Here is a 13,633-nt window from a genome sequence, read left to right as displayed (position 1 = left end):
ATATTAGAAACATGTCCTTCTTGTACATGTCCATGAAAAGGCAACACTTGTCATCTAGATCAGCAAACACTGACTTAAACCCTTCCCTAAACCCAACCAATAGTGTTTTCCAAAGCAAACATAAGAGTAAAGTGCACCACAGCAACGTAGTTTTACCATGATTTTACATTGCTTTTATCTCTTTTAAACCATAGTTTTTCAAACTCAAACCTGAGCGCTCTGCTTCACAAGTACAACACCAAAGTGGGCTATCGAGTAAAATGACCACACTAGAAATGTTGTCCAAATGAAGATAGATAGAGAGGCAAACGTATTCCATTACACATCATAAGCATGTAAGCTGTTTTGTGGTATTTATCTACTTACTGAAGTACATTTTCTTGGTTTCACAAACATGTAGGCTAAAGCATGCATTGCCAATGAGCCTGTGTTGCAACAGCAGTGAGTGATTGAATATTGTTTTGTTGATATCTTTACGTATTCAGTGGTGTTCTTATGACACACTCTCTTCCATGGAGGAATGCAACCCAGGCTCATTGAAAAACCTGCCTCAGCCTACTGTACATTTTTTTGAAACCTAAGACATGTTGCTCTGGTTACCTTTTGTTGCACGTTTCAGATGACAAATCCACTAGAGGGCGCTGTCTAAATACTATAAAATGGGTGCATTTTTTTAAACGTCAGGGTTTCGTCATTTACATCATAGATGCATGTCCTTCTTGTACATGGCCATGAGAAGGCTCCACTTGTTGTCTTGATCTGCCAACCACTGACTTAAATCTTTCCCTAAACCCAACCAATAGTGTTTTCCAAAGCAAACATAAGAGAAAAGTGCACTAAAGCAACATAGTTTTACCTTGATTTTATATTGCTTTTATTTCTTTTGCTTTTGAACCATACTTTTTCAAACTCAAGCCCAGGGCCGGATTAACCAATGGGCCTTATGGGCACAGGCCCAGGGGCCCGTGCGCACTAGGGGCCCCTGCGAGGGGAGAGAAAAAAAGACAATTTCGGAGTGTCTTTTTAGGCTAATTGCAAATAGCGCATCTAGTTGGACTAAGCTATTCAGGGTTTACGCCCATCGATGCCTGATTGATAGAGACAAGATGAGTAAAGAGCGATGAAGTACTACAGCCGCAGTGGCGCACCTTGTAAGGCACACGGCATAATAATTTGACGCGATTCATTACATCGGTTCGAATCCACCATCAGTTGAACTCGTGCTACTTTTTTTTCTCCCCATTACATATCAGATTGGAAATATATTTATTTTAAACAGGAAAGAAACATTTTTTAAAAATAATGCAAATGTGATATAAAGTCACAAGTGTCTCGTGGGTATTTAATAATGTTTAGCCTTATTATAGGTGCCTCCCTCTCTTCAAAAACTCTATAGGCCTTTTTCACACTTCCTGGTTCCGGTAAGCGAAGCAGTGTACCACAACATCCGGTTTCAATGCGACGGAGCAAGAAAGAATGGCAGGGTCATCTCATCGCTGTGATTGCCGCGTTCCCAGCTGCTCCAACTCAAAAACGACACTCTTACTTTAATGACCACGATCTCCCGAAAGACGAAGGACAGGGAAAATCATGGATGACAATATTAAAGGGGGTTGAATGCCGTTTCAAGTTATATGTGGGAGTACGCTCGTATGCTGTATGCACTTCAAAGCAGAGATTATCATGTTTCATTAAAGACTGGTGGTCTATGGTTTATTTTCATGAGTAATTATAATATAGACAAAACTCCAGTTAAACTATCTGCCTTCCACAAACAAGTGCTCATCATGGTCATTAATCTATAAGCATGATTTATCCCTACATTGTTGTTATTTTGGAATAATAGACAGTTCATACAAATGCAAATCTCTTTTTTTTTAATTGGTTTGACAGTAAAATTATTTGTTTAGTCAGTTATATAATAAAGATGGTAAACTTTTCTTACAATGAAGTCCTTTATTACAAAATCAAAATATTACAAAACCCAGCAAGTTTTCAACTGTTATTGGTTCAATTCCTGCAGAGACATGTTATTCATTTATGTTATTTAGAGGTATTAATAAGACCATCCTTCTGATGCTTCATCTTTTGATATTACTAAATCTTATGTCGGCAAATTTTGTTTCACTAAATACCAAGAGTAATGATAGAGCTATTCATACTCTTTTCCAAAAAGAAATCATTACTGTACCTTATATTAAATTTTATTATATGTCTTTATTAAAGGGTGAATTGAAGAAAAGTGTGGCTGTTACCACAGAAATATCATGTTAGAAATAGAATTAAAATATCCTATAAACTCATCCACAGGTTTTATCCAGCAAAACATTGTTTGCAAAAATTTAAAAGTGGGATTGATGTAAATTGTATTTTTGTAACGAATATGAGGAGACAGTTTTACACTTATTTTGGCATTGTGCATAGTCAGCTTATGGGGTGAGTTGCAAAATGTATTAATAACGATTCTTTTGTGTTCAACCTCTTTCATTATGGATAAATGTACATTTGGGCTTTACTTGATTATCCTAATCTAGAGGGAAAATAGTTTTATTTATTTAATTTGCTTATGTTGTTAACAAAATTGTACATTCATAAATATAAATTTACTAATATGAAACCAGATTTTAAGGTATTGATGACTGAAATATGCTTGTACAATACCAGTATCAACTCTCTAAACAAGAAACTCGACCCACTTTAAAATGTGTGAACTCTACAATGTATTTCATTATTATGTTATATTACATTTTGATTATTTGTATTTTATTTATAATTACCCCCTGGTATGTACATTTTTGTATTGTAAAATGTTATTTTCTGTTCTTTAAATAAATAATAAAAATGAATATTATCCACGAGTAGGAGCTAATGTGTTTCCAGACTTGAGAAAACCTCACGAGCATTAAACAACCTGTAATGTATTAACCGATAGCAACTCGCCTGTATAGCTAACTTACCTCGCCATTCACTATATCTGACTCTGAATAAAAAGGAAGGAGGGGGTTGGCACAGTTTACAGACGGGACTACTGACATTAAACTCATCCTGCTGGATGTTAAATAGCCAGGTTAATCTAGCTTACGAATGGCTTGAATGAGCAGATTTTATGCTGTTGGCTGTGCACCTTACTGGAACCTGATGTTGCAAACGCAAACGGTAAGACACGTTTTCTGCACAAACTCTGCAAATCGGTATCATCTTTTAAAAGTTGTTTTATTAAGGCAGTTTTACACATTCACCGAACAACATTTTCTTGTCCAAATTATGGCAAAGTTGACCGTGAGAAAGTCATCCGCTGTCCCGAGGCTGTCATGTCTCTGCGACTCATAGCGAACCCGGAAATATCGATACACTGCTTCGAAGGGCGCTTCCGGTGTTCAATTCCGCTGTGAAAAAGGTCTATTGCTCAGACAACTGTATTTCCTCTGAGCAAAAAAAATCGCGATCACACATTAATATTATTATTATATTTAAATTGCATTTCTTTCTTTAACTAAACAGAATGCTGTAATTGGTCAAGCGCGGAAACGTCAGTTTTGTAATAACCCGCACTAAACTGAGCGGACTTTAGTGTAACGTTATATCTGTCATAGATCAAAAATGAGTGGACAAGTGGATTTAGCAAACGCGAGAGAAAGAGGAGAGGAGGCATCTTTATTGAGGCATTTTCCATACACACCATCTTTAAACAGACCCGTGATCAGGAGAATGAGGGTACAGAAGAAGACGTTAACTTTAAATGATGAGTAGCTAGCATTAACCAGGCGGAGGAGGCTAACGGCAGCGCAGCGCGGACTGGATTCATCGTGTGAGAGACAGACAGAAAGGGAGAGAGAGAGGGAGAGAGAGAGAAAGGCCCAGAAGAGGAGAGAGACGGGAGAGAAGAGGTATAGTGTGTGTGATTTCGGATACTTTTAGGTTTATAATCAAGTCTTCATCACGAGAAGAGTAGAGAAAATACAGGGAGAGGAGGAGAGAGACAGTAAATCAGTGTTTGTATTATGAAAGACTCAGATTGATAGAACTCAAGATTCATAGAACTGGATTGGAGAAGCATTGTGCGTTATATGCCATGGCAATAAGTTTGTAAAAGCAATACACTAAAATACCCTTAAAAAATAATATATATATATATATATATATATATATATATATATATATATATATATATATATATATATATATATATATATATATATATATGTAGTTTTATTAGTATTTTTATTTAATGCTTTGAAAAATAATTTAAATCTTTGCAGACTATAAATACATATGTACTATATATCATTTATTTAAATATGTGGGCAACAAATTATAGATTCATTTTATTTAAAAATTATTATATTATTCTTATTTTTTAAATTCAACTATAGGGGTGCGGCCAGGTAGGGGGCCTTACAAGACAATGTGCCCAGGGGCCCCTGAGTTCTTAATCCGGGCCTGCTCAAGCCTGAGTGCTCTGCTTCACAAGTACAAAACCAAAGTGAGCTATCGACTAAAATGACCACACTAAAAATGTTGTCCAAATGAAGATAGATAAAGAGGCAAACATATTTGATTACACATCATAAGCATGTAAGTTGTTTTGTGGTATTGATCTATTTACTGAAGGACATTTTCTCGATTTCACAAACATGTTTGCTGAAGCATGCATTGCCAAAAACCTGAAAACCATTGAAAAACCTGCCTCAGCCTACTGTACATTTTTTGTGAAACCTAAGATATGTTGTTCTGGGTACGTTTTGTTTCACGTTTCAGATGACAAATCCACTAGAGGGAGCTGTATAGATATTATAAAATGGGTACGTTTTTTCTTAGATGCATGTCCTTCTTGTACATGGCCATAAAAAGGCAGCACTTGACTTGATCTGCAAACCACTGACTTAAACCCTTCCCTAAACCCAACCAATAGTGTTAAACCCAACCCTAAGCAAATCAAATTAATCAAATCAAACCTATAAGCATAATGAAAAGAGAATTTAGAGATGTTTACCTGAAGATGAGAACTACACACAGAAGTTGTGCGGGAGATCTGCATACAGATTCCCTGACTTCACTGCCACCTTTCTTTAAATACCTAGTTTTGTACCTCAGGGTATTTCTTAGATATTAACATTTGAACGTCTCCCTATTGGGGTGGAAACTTTATGTTGCTTTGATTTTGCATGATGAGAAGAAGTTTTGACTGAAAATCAAATTTTTGCAATACTCAATTGAATTAATTGATGGTAGTGGATGTGAGGAGCTGTGATGCACCAGGAGCTCACTCAGATACTGGGAGGCTAAGCCATTCAAGGCTTTGTAGGTAGTCAATAGGATTTTAAAATGTGTAAAATGTTTAAAAAGCCTTTATTCACATGGCTAAATCTCTAAAAGTCTGCGCGTTTCAGCAGAAGTCTGCCTTCATCAGGGTAACAGTGGTAATATCACTGTTACCCTGATGAAGGCAGACTTCTGCCGAAACACGTAGGATTTTAGAGATTTAGCCATGTGAATAAAGGCTTTTTAATTTTTTCACTTTATTCGAGTGCCTTGGACTGATTCTTGTTGCTGTTTTGATGAATCCCTTACCCAAAGAGCACCGACCATACATTTGAGTTTACCCCAGAGCGCTTTTTGTTTGTTTTTTCTGGAGTGTATAAAATGTTTAATAGGGACCCAATGCAATGGTGACAGAACTGGAGTAACATGATCATATTTCTTAGTTCTCGAAAGCACTCAGCTATAACAAACAGGACTGGTAACCACTCACCCAGCCAGTGTTTACTTTTAGATGTAAGCCCAAGCTGCCTTCACAATATTAATGTACCATCAGATTATTATTAGAAATATGACCATTGTGTCTGCTTTTTCAACTATTGGCTTTTGGACAACTGATTTTGCACAAGCTTGGACTATTTATCTAAAGCTTACCTGCTTCTCCGACTACGATATAGCCTTGTGATTTGGTTTTGTTTGATGACAGAATGACAACAATCCTTCAATAAAGGAAATGTATGTATATATTTATTTATTTTGTAATTATTCAATGTATTTATAACACTTTTAATTTAATAGTAACCTTTCCGATGCTGCTTACTACACACCAGTGGTGTAGTCCTAGAAAAAAAGGTGGTGTACTACTACACCCGACACAAATTTTAAATGAAAGTAGGCAAAGAAACGACGAAATACTGTTTTACAGGGGCGATTTTAGGATTTTAATTTTAGTGTGGGTCAGGATCAGATCATTTTGGAGGTAAACAAAGAAAAATGTGTCATATAAATATTTAAGTAAGAATTGTAAGAAATATGCACATCTTAACAAATTAAGTTGTGAGTTAAAACAAAAACCCGTTTGGTATGCAGTTAAAGGGGACGCAAATACATGTAAATTAGGGAAGTTTAATCAGAAAAACAAGTGAGTATACTGAGGGTATACTCAATTATTGATCCTCAGAAGTGGTAATACCCAAACAGCTCATGAAAAAAATACTGAGTATACGTGCATATAGCAAGGACTACACCACTGCTACACACTATAAGCAGCAGGGATAGTCTATAAAAGCTGCTCTTACAGTGAAGCTACTGATTAATGCTCAGATTACTGGCACTGGCGGCGAGATGCTGGTTAAGTGCTTGCAGGTGCTCTATTATACTGCAGAGCACTTGACATGGCGGTAATGAGCCTCACCGGCTTTATTACTCTGACATGTCTAAATACCGCAGAAATTCTTCCTCTACCTTCCTCCTACACACCAGCACCGGGTCAAACCATTCATCCCGTTTGAATAAGCAAACAAACAAACCGGCTAGTCGGCAGAACGACCTTTATGTAATTGTTTACACAAAAAGGAAGCAGAACTATCTACTGCAGCCTTTAAAATATAAAAACGTTGGATTGGTTTTTTTAACCCTGAAGTATAAAGTCATGCGATCAATTGCATAATATTATTTATTTTTGTTGCGTAGTACAATCATATAAACGTGTAGGCACACATGATGTTTATACAGGCATTTCATCCAAACAATATTACAATTCGTATATCAGATCTCCTAAAGTAAAACAGAAACCGACTGTAAGCAATTTCTGTACCTGAAATTCAATTCTGATCACCAACGTTCCTTTACGTAAATTAACCATATACTTACAGCAAAAAAAACCATGTTATCGTACCTTAATCATGGTAGCTACAAAATCTGTTACATTTCCCATAGTTTAACCATTGTATTTGATGGAAAACTGTGACTATCATACAAAGTAGTCAACTGTTCAAAACATGTTTATTACACTATAATATATTGGTTAATTTTCATAAAGGGTTTGCGCACATTCTGATATTCAAGTTAAGTGATAGTTACCCCAAATCCACATTTTTTTCAAAGCTTCATGTGTTTCTTTTTTCTATTAAACACAAAAGAAGATATTTTGAAGAATGTTGAAAACCAATATCCATTGACTTCTGTAGTATTTCATTTTTCTACTATGGAAGTCAGTGAGTAAACTGCAAAAAAAAGAGCTATTCTTAGTTTTTCTTAATCTTGATTTTAGGCAAAATATCTTAATATTCTTAAGTCAAGAAACATTTTCTAGACAAGTAATATACAGTTGAAGTCAGAATTATTAACCCCCCTGAATTATTTTTCCCAAATTTCTGTTTAATGCAGGGCAGATTTCTAATCATTAAAGTTTTAATATCTGATTTCTAATAACTGATTTATTTTATCTTTGCCATGATGACAGTAACTAATATTTGGCTAGATATGTTTTAGACACTTCTATACAGCTTTGTTCTGTAAAATATTTTTTTCTGTAGAATGTCGAAAAAAAAATATTTAGCTTAAAGGGGCTAATAATTTTTCACCTTAAAATGTTTTTTAAAAAATTAAAAACTGGTTTTATTATAGCCTAAATAAAACAAATAAGACTTTCTCCAAGAAAAAAATATTATCAGATATACTGTGAAAATTTCCTGAATCTGTTAAACATCATTTAGGAAATATTTTAAAAAATTAAAAAACAATTCAAAGGGGGCTAATAATTCTGACTTTGACTGTATATTCTCTAGTTTTATGCCAAAATTAAGCGATATTTTTCTTAAAACAAACTAAATAATCTGCCAATGAGGTAAGCAAACTAATCTTTTGGCATATGGTTATTTTGCTTACCCCATTGGCAGATTATATAGTTTGAAGGGAAGCTTTATAATGACTTAAAAGGGACATATTTTACCCCTTTTTTTAGATTCAAAAATGTCTTTTGTGTCTCCAGAATGTGTCTGTAAAGTTTCAGCTCAAAACACATTTAAATTATCATATCAGATTATTGATTAGCTTTCAGAATATTGGAATTTTCAGCTCTGAGCACCTGCAAATGCCAACCGGACAATTTCATGAAAAAAAATAAAAATAAATAAAATAAAATAAAAAAACTCAACTTATGATTGCCTAACATAAATCTTTATTTTTACCTTTAAAATTATAATAAATGCTATATAACCTATTGAGTTGTGTGTTATCCATGCCAAAATGTAACCAATTTTCACGGTAACTAACTATTGTAAATTTCTTTCTTTTTTTCTTTTTTTTTTTTTTTGAGGTAGACAGACTCTCTGTTTTGCTAATACAAAGCTGTCAATCAAATTGTTGTGCAGGGAAAACTGTACTCCTACATCACATTGCAGCGGGCCTCAAAACAGTAGGGATTTGGATCCTATTTTAAGATCAGGAAAATTTTAAAGAGACTTATTATCATTATATTAACCCAATATGACTGAGGACACACTTTGCCTACACTCAGATCTGTCCAAACAGCTTACAAAGAATGATTTTCATCATAGGTGTCCTTTAATGTTCCCTAATATTTCTTAAAACAAGACAACAGTTTTTGCTTGTCTAGAAAATGCTTTTGATTTAAGAATTTGTAGATATTAGCACTAGAAACAATACAGAAATTTAAGCAGGGAGAGCATTTTTTGCAGTGTACTGGTTTTTAACCAACTTCAAAATATCTTCCTTATATTCAGTAGAAAAAAGAAACAAACCAACCCAAGCTCATTCTGGAAACGTAGCCCCCGGACGTTTCTGGAGACCGCGATTTACGTGGCCGGAGGTAAGTAAAGGCCGTGTTTGGTTTTTTTCGAGCGAACGCTGCGGGGCGGTGTGGCGCCGCTCCGCCCCTCCTCTTCTCGCTCGCCGGCTGACGGCTCGCCTCCGAGTGGAGGGCTTTCCCGACGCAATCAGTTTGTCCGCCTAGCTCACAGCGTTGTGTCGGCGGAGCGGAGACCCCGGACGAGGAGGAGGAGCTGGCCGCGGTGGACGACGACCGGGATCGAGTCCGGGGAACAATGGAATTTGAAAAATGAGGGCGAGAACGCGGCGGCATCAACAGAACGCACAGCGGCCTCTCGCGGATCCGCGAAAACAAAAAAACGCTCGAATACGTACCTCCCGGGACGTAAATCGCGGCCCGCAGAAACGTCCGCGGGGCTACGTTTCCACAATGAGCCCGGGTTGCAACAAACAATGGTTTCAAAAGTAAACGGTGGCATAATATTTGGGGTGGACTATCCTTTAAACATTGCACTTGTTAAAGGCATACTACTGTATATACACCCTCAGAAACAAAGGTACGCGATGTGTCATTGCGGTAGTACCTTTTCGAAAAGAATAATTTTGTACTTAAATGGTTCATATTAGTACCTCAAGTGTACATATTGGTACCTAACAAGTACAAAAGTGTTTCTCTTAAAAGTTTTAGGTACTTTTATATATATATATATATATATATATATATATATATATATATATATATATATATATATATATATATATTACTTTTTAGGGTTTTCACCTTTAATGTATAGGACAGTAGAGATTATTGACAGTAAAGCATGGGGAGCAGAGAGAAGGGAAGGATTAGCACAGAGCCGCGAGGCGGGAATCTAACTCAGGTCGCCGCACGGTATCACCGCACTAACCACTACACCACTGGTGCAAATATGTACCTTTTGAAAAGATACCACCCCTTTATTACCTTTATTTCTGAGAGTGTACAGTACAGCGGTTTACTTCGATAGAAACACACAAGTGAGTCTCTTCTTGTGACAAATATAGCATAGCACTTGAATTTGATAAATATCTCAGTGTACAAGTACCGGTCATGCTAAAATATATCATTATAAAAGCTATTACTCTCAAAAGCACTTGTTGATGTTTCACTAAATACGTGTAAACACATGTTAGCTCGCTTTGAAAAACCACAGCCACCTATTGTCACCTTGTATAAGCAATAGAATTACAAATTTCATATTCAGACCATATTCATGTTAGGTTCACTGTACAATTACAGTAGATCCACTCTGAATATAGCCTTTCACGCTATAATATCCATACAAAATACTGTATATATTACTTGGAAAATAGTTAACATTTGTAGAGTTTTCTTTCTAAAGCTCTGATACAAACCGAGTCTAAGGCATAGGGAGTATAATGAAGCTATGGCACAACTAACACAGCAACATTCAGCTTATTTTAGCTGGCTACTACATCCACTGCTGGCTGCATGCCTTGACTTGTTACCATTCAGTTGATGTGCAATTATAAACGGCCTTTTATTATGTATTTGTTATACACTACTTGATAAAAGTCTTGTCGATGATCCCAGTTGAAAGAGCAAAAAATAAAAACTTGTTTCTAGTTCTAGTATTTCTAGTTGATCATTTGGAAAAGTGGCAGAAGGTAGATGTTTCTGATGAATCACCTGTCGAACTGCATCCCAATCATCATGAAATACTAAGAAGACCTATTGGGATCCGCAAGATTCTCACAGAAATCAGTCAAGTTTGGTGTCAGTTAACCTATCAACTTCTCATTCTTCAGCCTCCACATCAAAGTTCCCTAGACTAAAGAAAATCAAGGTGCTCCAGGATTGGCCAGCCCAGTCACCAAACATTAACATTATTGAGCATATATGTGCTAAGTTTAAAGAGGCATTAAAGATGAATCCAAAGAATCTTAATGAACTCTGGGAGTCCTGCGGGGATGCTTTCTTTGCCATTACAGATGACTTTATTAATAAGTCACAAATTTTATCAAGACTTTTATCAGGTTAAAGTGTATACTGTAGTATGTTAAAGCGAAAGTTCACTCAGAAATGTACATTTTGTGATCACTTACTCACACTTGACTTGATGCAAATGTGAGTTTCTTTCTCCTGTTTAGTAAAACATAAAGACATTGTGAACATTGCTGGAACGCAGTATTCATTGACTCCTATAGTATTTATTTTTCCCACTATGAACGTCAAGGCACTGCAAAAAATTATTTTCTTACTTAGATTTTTGTCTTGTTTATGGTCCAAATATCTAAAAATTCTTAAATCAAGAAGAATTGTCTAGACAAGCAAAACATATAGTCTTGTTTTTAGAAATAGTATGCCAAAATTAAGAGAGTTTTTCTTTAAAACAAGCAAAATAATCTGCCAATGGGGTAAGCAAAATAATCTTATGTCAAAAGGAAAAACTAGATTATTTTGCTTACCCCACTGGCAGATTATTTTGCTTGTTTTAAGGAAAAACTGACTTAATAGTGGCATATTATAGTATTTCTGAAAACAAGACAATGGGCCCTATCCAAGGCATGGCGCAGTAGTCTTTTGGTAGTTTCAGCTTGGCGCAAGAGTCGTTTTGAGGCGTTGCGCTACGCTACGCTGTTTAAATAGCAAATGCATTGGCGCTCATTTTTGCGCCCATAGGCGTTCTGGTCTAAAAAGGAAGGCGTTCTGAGGAGGACCGCTGGCGCGTTGCTATTTTAAGAATCTTTAATAGATTTTTCATTAGACCAAAACAAACCCGGTCTAAACTCCAGCGCAGAAATGCGCCTCGCTTACGCACTGCTTAATACGCACAAGAGAGCAATAGGCAAATATCTTTACATATGAAAAAATGTAAATATTAGGGATATATATATAGGATATAATAAGAATAGATATAGGATATAAATATAAAGGATTAAAATATTACAAAACATATTATTTTCTAGCCTACATAAATATGAAAAATCACTGCTTTTATGTCTTCTTCATCTCGGGAGGCTTTTTCAGTTCATTCATAACAATTGGCTGTTGTATAATGTTATTATTATTAGCAGTATTATATCCATATTTATATTAGTTTTATTAAAAACAAGCTTAGATTTGCCCACCTGTCAGGTTTTAGACCATATGGGGCACATCATGTGTTTTAGGATATAACTCGGGTTTTTGAGCACATTTTGCTATTATTATTAATTTATTAGTTTGCTGGAAATTACAACTGAATTTAGAAATAGTTTTGAAACAAATCTTTGTGCTTAACAAACAAAAGTATTTATTTATAGACTAATTGATGTCTGTGCGTAAAGGTTTCCCTATCCAAGAGCGAAAGTGAAAGTGATCCAATATCTCTCATTCTCATGCAGTAGATGCTCTGTTTAACAGTTTTCTGTTAAAAAAACTGTTAACTGTTAACTGTTTGCTTGTGAAATGCTCATTTTTTCCACTTAGACTTACTTTGCGTCCTGTAAATAGCGAATGTGCTTATGGCGCGACGCAGCTGGCTCTTAAAGGGAATGGGAGATGAGACTCTAATTGGTTTATTCTCAAAACACACCTTTAACTCATTAAGAAAATAAACTCAACCCTTTTAGACCATGCGCCATGGCGTAAAGCAGATTTCCCGTCCTTAAATTAGCAAAAACGCGTCCTGACACGCCCTGAAAGCGTTTGCGCCCTGCGTTTTGCGCTCTGTGCATGGACCGTCAAAATAGAGCCCTATATGCTTTGCTCGCCTAGAAAATGCTTCTTGATTTAAGAATTTTTAGATATTTGGACTAAAAACAAGACAAAAAAATCTAAGTAAGAAAAGCATTTTTGCTGATTGATTACCAGTTTTCAACATTCTTCGAAATATCTTGATTTGTGTTCAACAGAAGATTGAAAACTACGTGATTAAATGATGTGTACATTTTCATTTGTGAGTGAACCGTCCCTTTAATTCAGCCAGCCGGTGCTGTTATCCCCACAACTGCTATAAAGCCGACTATTTCGATCGATCCCTGGAATCGATATAGAGCTTTTAAAACCCTTTGCACTGGTTTTTACTGCTTTTTGAAAAGTCATAAGTGTACATTACAGTACTGTCATTGAGGTCATGCACACTTGGGGATTTTCCCTTTAGAGTTTGCGGTTGCCAGGTAATGCTGAAATCCGGTGCAAACTTTCAGCGGGTTCAGTTACATCACAATCACATCTAGGAGAGTTTAGTTATTACAATGATTACTTCATTAATATTAGTTTTTGATACTGTAATAAATATCTGTTAAGTCACAGTAGCCCATAGCTCATGATTTATGCATGTTTTATTAGTATATTTCTGCATCTGAAATTGTATTTGATGACTTTGATGTCTACTCAGAAATTTATTGTTGATAAGTTTAACACATTGACATTCAAGACTTTACACTTAGCTGATGATTGATTATAAAGCATGTTTTCGTGCTGTCCCGGGAGAGAGCCCTGAGCTCATAAGATCCTCAAACCCAGGGCTCTCTCCTGTTTGCAAGGTGAGAGGGGAGTTTGAGCTCAGGTAGATCCTGAGAACTCCCCGACTGTAGT

The sequence above is a fragment of the Danio rerio genome, chromosome 10, assembly GCF_049306965.1.
Source record: "Danio rerio strain Tuebingen ecotype United States chromosome 10, GRCz12tu, whole genome shotgun sequence".
NCBI lineage: Eukaryota > Metazoa > Chordata > Actinopteri > Cypriniformes > Danionidae > Danio > Danio rerio.
The sequence above is the reverse complement of the archived record's forward strand: the minus strand, read 5'-3'. Positions refer to the sequence as shown.